A 12084-nucleotide genomic window follows, 5' to 3' on the forward strand; every position below is an offset into this window, starting at 1 on the left:
CCCATAAAAAAGAACTGCATGCTCAGAGTGAACAGAAGCTCTGTTACAGACTTACCAGAAAAATAAAATTAAAATATCTCTAAAATTGCAAAATAATCATTGGAGGTTTTGATATGTGAAACTGCTCTTGGCTTACTAAGCAAGTGAGGCTAACTGATTGCACAGCCTATAGGCTCCATTCCTTCCAATATTGTAATATCCTGTTGCCCAGTATAAATTATATTTAAAAGAGGGTAAAATTCCCCCAAAATACCATTTTTCTAAAAATTGTCAAATGAATGGAAAAGAGAGACTCTAATTAGTGTTCCTCCTCATGTGGAAGGGAAATTTTGCAGAATTTAATTAACATTGTGTTCCGTTTGGCAAAACCCCGTTAGACCATCAGCACATACATGCTGGCCATTCAAGCCATCTCATGCAGAAGTCACCCCATCGGGATAAGTTTATCTCCAGCTCAGCCATACCTTGTTGGCCAGTGGAGCATCATAGAAGATGTCAGAAAAGAGGAAGCTGGTAGCTTACAGGGGCAAGGTGAAACAAATTCTTAGAAAATCAAGTTTTATTAGTTCCACTGCTCATGGAAAAACATGGTTTTTTTCCCAGGCTGGTCTCAGCTTTAATCATGTGTTACAGCCACGTTTTAGAACTTAACTCCTGTTGACTCAGTATTGCAAAACTGTTCCTGAAAGAGCTTTTGTTCGCACAAAACTACAGATTTACTGTATTCAAGGGCACAAAGTGTTAGCAGTGGCCAAGAAATGTTTGATGCAACTGAGGGTATAAGGGATAAGCAACGTCTCTAAGCCACTCATCACATCCTGGCACCATCAACATAGGTCAATATGACTGTGTAGAATGGAACTATTTGAAAATATTTGTGTTGCATACGAGCTGTCTGTGATTCAAACCTCATCTCCTGGCTTGAGAACAAGGATGGTACATAAATCATTACAAAACCCAGGATGAGTATTCTCTTCCTCTGTGCTGCCATAGTCATAGCTGGCACAGAGCCCATCTCCTCAATTCAAAATGTCCTTAGTCAGGTACTCCACCCAGACTTCATAACCAAGTACTGCTTTTGTCATATAAGTAGGAGGCTTTGCTGGGTTTTAATGTCAAACATAGTTGTACAAGTTAAGCTGCAGGAAAAACGCAAACCTGCATATTTTATAGATGCTAAACAAAACACAGACTCATGTTCCTCAGTAACGAGAAGTGTGCTGTCACTCTGAGCTTTTTGTAGAGTGATAATCATTAAAGTGTTGTGGGATGTAATTTCAGTACAATCACTGAAAATGTCACTCAAATAGAAATGCCAGGCATATAATTCTTGTTAGGGGTTACCAACCTGCATGCTAATGGAGGGAGAGAACAAAATATCAAGAAATGACAATGCTTTTATTTTCCATGCAGTTAGCCAAACACAAACAAACGAACATTCTGAAGAATGACAGTTTGTTCCCAGGTTGAGCGTTTATATGACTTATTTAATGGTTTGGCTGTAAAGTAAAAAATAAAGTGGTTTCTAAAGGAATTTGGTCATTGGCTGCTACTTTTGTTATGAACACAGTTCCTCTAAAAAAGGAATCAGATTTTGAGTAATGGAAAAATATCATATAAAAGAAAATAAAAAGAGATTCAGGATTAGAACCAGAATTTCCTGAACCTCATTGCCAGTTCTGATACATATTCACCAGTGGAAAATGAATATAGCGGAGCTCTAATGCAAAGTTCTTCTCAGAGCTGGCCGCATAATCTCTCCCTTTCTCAATGAATGGAATTATTTATATATTTTAGCTTTGGTTTTGAGTGTTGTCCTGAAAGGTTAGACTATCTTAACTTTAAAGTACCTGTGTCCAGTTCAAGGCTTGCTAGAAGAAAAAAGACATGGGCGTACCAGCGTGAGTCCAGCAAAGGACCACTAAGATAATTAATGGACTGGAGCACCTCTCCCATGAAGAGAGGCTGAGAGAGCTGAGTCTGTTCAGCCAGGAGAAGAGAAGGCTTGGGGAAATCTCATCAATGGGTGTAAATACCTGATAGGGGAAATAAAGATGGGCCCAGGCTTTTCCTGGTATCCAGGGAAGGACAAGAAGCAATGATCACAAATTGAAGTATAGGAAAATCCCTTAAACATAAGAAAAATCTTATTTACTGTGAAGGCAATCAAACAGTGGTAAGGGTTGCCCAGAAAGATTGTGGAATTGCTATACTTGGAGATAATCAAAACCCAACTGGACATGATCCTTGCCAGCCTGCTCTAGGTGACCCTGCTTTGAGCAGTGGGGTAAGACTTGACAGTCTGTGAAGGTCTTCCAACCTCATCCATTCTGTGATGCTTTAAAATGTTTACTAAAGTTTCTGCCACTTGGATATTTTTTTTAATTATTTACAATGAAATTGCTACTAGCAATAATTCTGCTCATGAATAACCTCTTTAATCTAAAGTCCTCAAAGTATCTTGGAAACATTAATTTCTATCAACATGGAAATTTTAAGTATAGTTAAAAAGATATACATCTCAGTGAGATTTGGTGTCTGCCCATTTTGCAGGTGTGCAAAAGATGTCCAGTATGTTAGAGACTAAGCTATTGGCAGGGATGGGAGCAGAACTCTGCAGCTGAGTTCTAATTCTCAGAACACACACATGCTTTCTGATACTCACTTCTATCTTCCCCACCTCTTGGAAGATATATTGAAAGTTTGGCATCCTCCATGATTCTCTTCCCTCAAACTTTTTTTCCTCCTCTTATCCACAGATTTGTGCTGCAGAACACATGCTTGCACTGAGGGAAGTAAAAATAGTATGTCATACACAGCAGCAGCAGCAAGTCTCTAAACTGAGAGTCTAGTTTTAAAGCCTTTGAACCAATGGAGATTCCTATCAATTTCACTTGCAGACAGCCTGCACAAATACCTCTGATTTTTAACAGTTGCCCCCTGTATTTCTGCAGTGTTTTTTAAGTTAATGATATTATTGGTGGTAGCAGTGCTTCCTGCTGATTGTTTACATATCCAATTGATGCATTTAGCCCATAATCTAGAGTATTTGCCCTGTCATGGTACTGCAAGCACAAACTATTTCGTATTCTTTTTAGTTCCTTGCAATGGATTAATTATATAAGTATATAATTCACTGAGCAGCAAAAATGCATGAGTTCAGGAAAATAAAATTGATTTCATATCAGAGTGTATACTAGTGAATTTAATTCCATAGCAAAACTGGCCTTGAGAAGCTGCTACTAAGCCTTCAGACTTCTGCAGGAAAATGCTTACTTCTTGAAGAATTTGAGCAAAAATTGTATCAAATCAAGAATCACTCCATAAATTTTTTCAATAACTCACATCCATTTAGTGTGCTACCATTTTAAGACTCCACTTAAAATTATATAGTTTACATGTAGCAATTCGTATTTGTGGGTACTATATCCTCACATGCTACAATACTTACGGTTAAAGAAGAATCTAAATAAAGCAGGTCCCATTACATCTCATCACAGAGAAAACTGAGAAATCTTGAGAAGTAATTCAGATGAGTAGGGCTCTCAAAGGAGTAAAGAGGTTCATACAGACAGCATAGTAAAGGACTAAGGCCATGTGCTTGATTGTTGAGCCTTGTGAAGTATGAGCAGATCATTCTTAGAAATTATGCTTGGTAGTAACATCAAAAATAGATGTGTCTGGTCTTTGAAATTCTCATGAGAGTGAATGAGGGAGTTTTAACAGGTGAAATGGAGCAGATGTGGAGCATGCAAAGAAAATGTAGTATTAATGACATGAAAGTCCATCACATGGAAAAATAGGATAACAAATGATTCCTGAAACATTGGTGGTCTTAACAGCTTTTTCCTCAAGACTCAGAAGAGTCTTGCCTTTGCCACATAAAGGATCTTAAGACTGCTTTCTTCTTGCATCTGCTGTTTGTAGTTGTCCCATGAATACATCATTGACTTATAACAGAACTTTAATACTATGCACAAAGAAAATATTCAGGTATATCTAGTGCCACAAATGTATCTGCACAGAATGTGACGTTGTCTGCAACTAATTTGCCCTCTTAAGGTCCTATTGCTATTTGTGCTGTCTTGAAAGACCACCTCGAGGCAACCCTCAAAACCCATTCCTCATCCAGATAGCAACTTTGCAAGCTGAGCCCCCTACACTCTCTGAGCTGCACCTGGGACAAAACTCCAGGGAGGAGGAAGGAAAGGCGCCTCTTTTACCCACTTTTATGGCTGGTTCTTAGAGCCCTAATAGTTTCTGTGTGCTTGAGCTGATTCGTAGCTGGTTTATTCTGTGTGCTGGTGATAGCCACCCAGGACTGTTGTATTGGCAGCTGTGTCAGAGGTATAATCATCCTTTTCTCATGCACTCTGAAGGTTGCAAAAATTTCAAGTGGAAGAAGACCTTAAGGGAGACAGAGATCTGACTGTTCTGGCTCAAGGGTCCTACCATGCCCAGTTAAACTAACAACCCGAATTGGATTTGAAACTCTGGTGCCAGTATCTATTAAACAGTGTCAGATCTTATATTCAACATACTGTCAGGGGAGCGGCTCAAGGATTAAATTAAAAGAGTAATTTAAAACGTGGTTGTATTATTCTTCAATGATTTTTCCATTTAAATTATATAAAATGTGCTGCTACTTAGGGCATGCAGCTGAGAGGATGCAGGCATATGACCATAAAAGGCATCACTGAAAAGGCAACTTGAAAAGATGCAGGTAACAATAATGGCTGAAGGTGTGGATCCAACTTTCAATAAAAATGACTTTTATATCAAGTGAAAAGGTCAGGCTTTATGTAAGCAAGGATTTAAAAGCATGTGTTGTTATTACCTAAAGTAAAGCCCACAGTTACGGCATTTTTTCCTCCTGCTATTTCATAAATGTCAGCATAAGGTTTTTATTTTAGGGATTGTGGAAGAAATATTGTGGATAAGTGAAAAATGAATGTTTTTACCATTTGAAATATGATTGGGTAACTGGGTGCCTACAAAAATTTATAGTTGATTGTAATGGGATATAAAATAAAATAGGTTGATATTAATTATGGAGTCAGTAGTTGATTTCTGGTGATCTAAATTACCATGCTTAAAATTATTTCAGCTGTTAGTAAAATTGACTAGTTTGCTGCAATTTACCATGAAGTCCACCATACAGAGTGGAAGGTTCCTGATGAAGCATGAAGGTTCCTGATGTTTATGCCTTTTATTTGACTCCTTGTAAATATCAAATACTTCTAAAAGAAATGTCATTAATATTTCAGATTTATTGCCTTCACATTTTCTTTTTTTGACATCTTTGTGAGATAGCCTGTGTCCGATTAAAACATGCAGATCTGACATTTCAGATGCTTGGACACAAAAAGTCATCTTTGTCTACCTGCAGTTATTGAAACTTTTGAATTTTGGTCAGAATTTTCTTTTAGGTGAAAATCAGATGGTTTTGCTTGCAAGCAGTTCTGAATTGACCACTCCAACACGCCACCTTCATACTTTCCCCTTTGGCCCTAAACTGGATGGCAGTTTTATAATCTCGAAGAAGCATGCCGTTTCAAAGACAGAGGACTCCAGTGTTGTCTCCAGTGTTCCAAGGTGCAATCATTACCCAGTATAATATGGCTTATAAAACTTGGCAATTATCGTACACATCTTAGGTCCAATCTGAGACTGAGTGCAAAGCAGGAAAAATTTCACAGCCACTGAAGGTATACAATAAACAGTGAATCAAGAATATTTACTGAAAAAACAGATGCAGCCATATGCATTGATACATGCTGTAACCAAAAGTCCTTCATTTCATTCTGAGTCTTTTTTTTCACAAAATAACAGGAACGTACTGAAGAAAAGTGTTAAAATAGATTTTGCTCTAGTACAGAATATATTTTTTATTCCTTGAAATCTTTTGTTCTCCAAATTCTGTTTAGTAGCTATTTCTTCATTATTTAACCAAGTGAGCAAACTCTACAGAGGAGTAGCACAAACTCAAACATTCATGTTAAATCTAATTGGATATATTTGGTGTTCCAGGAGAGGTAAGGGGGATGCACTCTTATGTCATTAGTTTGTTAAAACTAAACACTATCCCTAGTCTGAAACCTAATATCCCATATTTAGTTAATCTTTGTTCGTGAAGCCATTTGTTTGCCTTTGCTGCAGAATGAAGATTTCTCTCTCTTTGCAAAATGAATTTCTTCAGGCAGTTTCTTGACACGTTTTATTTACTCTGTCAGAGATGCAAATATTACCTGAATATTACCTGTTAGAAATGCATTCATGAGTAGGAGACACAATACTCTCCTTGCAGTTTCTAAGGAACAGAGCGAGTTAATGAATGAATGGGTTAATGAATGAATGCATTAATGAATTTACCTTTAACCTCCTGAGATGGCAGTTTAAGTCTTTATTCTGTAAACAAGTACATGAAAGTCTCACAGTTTGCAACCTCAGGGTCATTTCCTTATACTGCAAAACAAAAGAACACCCACCCCACCCCCAAAACCAAAACATCATGATTGAGAATGTCCAAGGAATAGCAGCCTGGGATGAAGATGGGGGGTAGATCAGGTCAGTGCTATACTTCATTCAGTTTATATATTCATCATGAAGAAATTAGAAAAGAAATTCATCCTCCTGATCAAAGGGTGAATTCAGTTCCTTCAGAATGCATGTTGCAGCTTTTAGGAGCTTCAGTATTCTTCCACTGCACAACTGTAACTTAATAAAGATTTTTTTGCTGGAAGATGAGCATCTATGTGGAACTTAACAGAGTTGTGATACAGCAGTATTAATGCACTTACTAGTTTGGCATGTAGAAAGTTCAGGGTAGTTTGAAAATTTGACTTTCTGTAATGAGACACTCTTCACAAGGAAGCTGTGTGGGTTTTACTGGCATTAATCATGCCACCTATGTAAACACCTGTGTAAAATAATTTGTTTATAGAATGTGTTAAACGCTAGTTTACTCAGGAATTAGGTACTGGAGGAGGTCTACCAAATGCCACCAAGATTAGAGCCAGATGTGATAAAGCTACTTCTCTGCGTATCCATGTATTTCTGTATTAAAGGGAGTATAATGTTTTAGGTTAGAGGTGCCAAAAGAGTAATTATTTAAGCTCAGAAAAGTGAATGTTGAAGGTTAAATATTGTTTTATTCCCATTATTGTCAGCAAATTCTCTCAAATAATTGTAAAATAAGATTTTTCCCTCAGTTTTAGATTACCAGGATAACATTGTTTCATTCCTTTAACTAACCAGTGTGCCACTTGATCTGTACGTGGCAGTAGCGGTAGCCTTTAGCATGAAACCACAAAGCTCTTTTATCTACAGGTTTGAAGCTCAGGGAGTATGTTTGAGAAATGTTCATGTTCACAAATAATAGGACACTGAGTGTTTTTATCAGTTTGACTGGAGTAGTAATTTTTGGTAATTGTGTTCTTTTACAGAGTAACTCTATGGTCACTTAAGCAATTTGAGTGTAAATGTACAACATGTACTCACAAAGAGACAAAGAAACAGCTACTTTTACAACCTCATACTGAGGACCTTCTGAAAAGAGAACACTGAAACAGCAAACAATTATTTGTCCAATAGTCTTCTCTGCTCCCACTGATACTGTTAATTACTGAGCAAATTTGTGATTGAACACTTACTCCCCTGCAGCCAGGTTCTTTCTGTCACAGTCTTACCACAGTCACGAAGCTTTGAGGAGAGTCTCCAGACGCAGACTCAGCCAAAATTGACTGTCTCAGTGAGAGGGAATAAAGAAACTGAGCTAGCGCTGAGGTTTCTTCAGCATTACCCTACTGATGCTTGCAGGCACTAGGAACTGGAAGATGCTTCTCCTCCACCAACCTCATCGCCTACACTCACCAAGAAAAGGCAATTTGGGGATGGCATGCACTGGATGGAGCTTTGGAACTCAAAGGGGATATTGGAATACATTCAAAATGACAACTTTATCTGACCCTTTACTGTCCAGTGCCAACAGATTATTTGTTCTTTCCCCCTTCTGTGTCCTTCCTCATTGTGTCTTTCCCTCAGATTCACTCCATAAACCTTTCACACTTTTCTCCATTACTGCGTTCCCTTTACTACTTTTAGAGTCCTCTTCCATTGCTTCCTGTAAAGTTTTAGTCATTTTAGTCTCTCTGCAATAAACTTCCTCACTTCTACATCAGCATCTTCCCCCCAGAAATGTCAAAATAGCAAGGCACTTCGTGCCATTACATTGCTCATTGAAATTCTGTGTATAATTAAAGATTATAAAAAATTTTTCATTGCAACATGTTTTCATTGCAACAAAAAAGTTATAATAAAACTGCAATTATTTCCTTAGATTTCAGAAAATGTTCTACTGGAAAATTTCAAACCAAAATGCTTTATGTTGATTTTTGATAGTATTTGTTCGTTTTGGAATTTTGAAAACTTGCATGCATTGGCTTTGGTTGAAAAAGAATTTGTGACATTCTGAAATAACAGTCTGCAGTGATTTTTCTAAAACTGATTCTTCACAGGCTGTTTGCAGTTTATGGGATATTTTAAAAATATTTTGCAATGAAAATAATCTTTAGTTTCAAACAAAAAATATTGAAGTTTTGACCTGTTTCTTATATCCCTTATTGTTAATTGGTTGTTTGCATTTTCAGTTCTTAAGAGCAGAAATTCTTCTTTGTACAGTACCTAAGACAGTGGGATTCCATCTTTGTTCTCAGGACTATCATAATAACTATGATTTGAATAATGATTATTTGATGTAGAAATACTTGGGTGAGAGTTTTTCTGGTTAATGCAGGAGGTAAGGTGAATTCTATCATGATCCTTTCTGATCATGTGTTTATGGCACTATTGTAGCTTTAGTAAAAAACATGTTTTATGTCAATCATATTATGTAGGAATGCATCACCCGTTTATGATATTACTTCCTTATAAAAGCAGTCATGAAAGCAGAATAAAATTTGCTGTTAAGATAGAACTGTATGTTTTGATATAGTACCAAGTAGTGGAAATCAGAAAAAGTAGAAGAAGGTTTATTTAGTGATCATAACCATGTATTTTCTCTTAGAACTAGGCTTTCCCTCAAATGTGCAACAATTGCATAAATTTTAAAATGTCTCTGTGAAGTGATCTAGATCTACAAGGCAGCTTCTCTTTGGGAGAATTCTTCTACTTAGCCAATCTTGAGTCAAACTGTATTCCCAGCATGCACACTGACAACCATATTTCTGTCCTTGCTAAAACAGGGAGCACTTATTGAGCTTCATTTTTACACTACATTTCCCCTTATGTCATGGTTGAGTAACTTCAATGCAAATGTTATTTCTGCCGTATTCAGTTGTATGTTATCTATGCCATTTTATGCCATAAAAAAGAAACTGTTTATTGCCCCCAATTAAATCTGATCCTCTGTAACGGCACAATGTCTAGGTGTCAAATAACTTAGTGGTATTTTCCTTGTTCTCATTAGCTTTAGTGAAAAGAAGCCAAACAAAAGAATACCCTGGTAACTGAGTAATACGGTTTCTCACCTGGTCTCCAGGTGATACAGATCATTCTTAATGTTGGTTGTAAAAATATTCTACATTGTTTCAAATTGTTTAAAGAGAGAAGATTTTGTAAGAAATAGTATTATGAAGTTAATAATTTCAAAGTCAGTAATTTAATGTATAAATAGTTTTTCTTGCTCTGGCAGATAAGTTGCCCATTGAAGCTCATCTAAATTATTTCTTCACAGCATAGTGTATTTATAGGGGATGACAAAGAACAGTTAGTTAAACATAGTGGCTTTTTTTGGTAAAACATTTAATTTCAGTCTGTTAGAGGCAGCTGAATCAGGTAGCTGTATAGATGTGAGGCTGCTGTAGGTCCATATCCTCAGGTTCTGCCAGTAGTGAAGCTACTGGGCACAAAGACACAATAAATACGCACAGGGGCCACACACATCAACAAAGATGTAGCCTATACATTTAAAGGTATATGTGTGTATTTGCACACACCAAAAAATACACTGTCATGGCTGGCCGTAGATGCTCAGTTGACGCAGTAACTGGCCCCAGATCCTCTGGTGTCCCCAGTTGTGGGGGAGTTGCAGATGAGCCCCAAGGTTTGCAAACCCACTCCTCGCTGGCTAATCCAGCTGAAAGTTCACCAGCATCCAAATGTACCCACTCAGAACAGAGCACACCCAGACAGAAGATAGTTAGAAATAGGACTTAGTAAGAATATAGGGTAGACTACAGTGATCAGGCACCCATCGCGGTCAGACAAGCCACTAGTTTACACTTAACTGACCCCTTTTTTCCCTCTTTCACCTTATTTTTCCTTACTTGCTTCTCCCCAGTCCACTTTGATCCCTTCCTTTCCTCCCCAAATTCTTCTCCCCCCCGCATCTCTTTATGAGTGCTATACCTCCTTCAGTCTGTGAGGCGTATGGGGAAGGGGATTTGTTTGTTTGGCTCCTCCTGGTAGGTTCCACACAAGAAACAATGGTCTGACTGTGCTTTGGGAGTCCTTGGTGTAGCCGATCCCCTGTGCCCCAGTTTCACTGATTAGGCTGCTAACGTTCCTCCCCTGACCCCATCAAATTTTATCTGATCCTGTCCTGGCCTTTGTGTAGGTGGTGATTAGCCTTTAATCGTATAGCCTAGCGCAGGCCACTGGTAAATCTAAACTGCATCCTAAGTTGCTACAAAATTTTGTGCTTTTATAGAAACAGATAAAGGAAAGAGTGTATGGTAATACAGTATTTTACCATAGTCACTATCGCTCTCAATGTTTAAATGTATTGTCTTAGAGTGTCAGTATCTGAATCAGCTAATACGAAGAGTGATATTTTTTTTGCTCTTTATGTTTTAGGAATAAAGTAGTGACACTTCCAGTAATATACTAATCCTGGAAATTTTTCTCTTGCAGATTATCAAGTCATCTGACATTCATGAAAAAGAGCAACAAAAATCTTCCTCCTTGCACGCATGAATCCTTTAGGTTGGAAAATGAACTTTATATTTCATTACTATGCTATATAAAAATATATATAGAATATATAAATAATATTTAAAATTATTATAGCAAGATAATGACTGTGGAGTTGGGCATGGTAGTTGGTAGAGATGAACTTCCATCATATTTCAAGAGCAATTTTCAAGTTCTAGTGTAAATTCTAACTTTCAATCTCTACAATTTTACTCTCTACAGCTTATGTTTTTCTTGTCTGTAGAAGACTGCTATAAAAACAATAATCCTGAAATTATGGCTAAATGTACAGACCACCAGGGAAGAAAATAGAATATTCGGGAGCTGTGAGACTCATAGAGGAAGATTGCTATTGTTAGCTAAATCCTGTTTTATTGGGAAAACATAGGCAGTAGAGGTGGTATTCAGAAAAGAAAAAAAAAAAAAGTAGGAAAGAATCAGGTTTTAGTTTTTGTTACATTTCTAGTACAAATCTGAGCAAAGTACTTGATCTTCTTGGTTCCCCATCTGTAAAGCAGGGATAATGGTGTTTTCTTCTTGTTGTCCTAGCTTTTCTTGTCAGTTTAGATGTTGAGAGTTTTAAAAAGAGTTTCAGGCTCAGTTCTGTAAAATCGATAGGAGTTAAGTGCATAAATACTTTGATGGAGAAGTAAGTGTCAAAACTGTTTTCAAGAATCTAGGGTTTCATGATTTTTCTTTTCCAAAAACACCTTAAGTCTTTCAGACTGAGGAGCACATGTCCAAGTTGTTCCATTCATCATCACATGTTGACTTCTAATCAAAGGAAGGACTACAAAGGGTCCTTAGAAGGTTTGTTTAAGAGAGAAATTTAGGAAAAATATATTAGAAACCCTTATATAGGCTTTTCAGGTGAAACCTAAAAGAACTTTTAGGTGCTTCCATTCTATGCAACACAGAAATATGAAGTGCTTGGTCCCAAGAAATTAATGGAATTCTAGGTTCCCTTACATAGTCAACACCAGTAACTAAGCATCCTCACAAAGCACTCCACAAAACCTACGCGCTAAAGGCAACCACCTGGAATCAGTCCCAAGTCATTCAGATCAGACTCATGTCTGAACTCCCTATCTTCTCCAAAGCCTATACCTCTCC

General features: G+C 37.3%; 1 protein-coding gene across 4 annotated transcripts in view; it reads left to right on the top strand.

The window, feature by feature from the left end:
* Nucleotides 1–12084, top strand: part of PRLR (prolactin receptor) — a 162249-nt gene that overhangs the window by 120595 nt on the left and 29570 nt on the right. For 2 of the 4 annotated variants that reach the window (XM_075740709.1, XM_075740708.1), the window contains exon 2: nucleotides 10912–10983. The exons of 1 other annotated variant lie outside the window; for it this stretch is intronic. The gene's annotated coding sequence lies outside the window, so the exon portion shown is untranslated. Of the gene's footprint in view, nucleotides 1–6503; nucleotides 6568–10911; nucleotides 10984–12084 lie in introns of those variants that run through there. One more of the 4 variants, XM_075740706.1, reaches the window with a different exon arrangement.

Source organism: Balearica regulorum, chromosome Z (assembly GCF_011004875.1).
Source record: "Balearica regulorum gibbericeps isolate bBalReg1 chromosome Z, bBalReg1.pri, whole genome shotgun sequence".
In the NCBI taxonomy this organism is placed as follows: Eukaryota; Metazoa; Chordata; class Aves; order Gruiformes; family Gruidae; genus Balearica; species Balearica regulorum.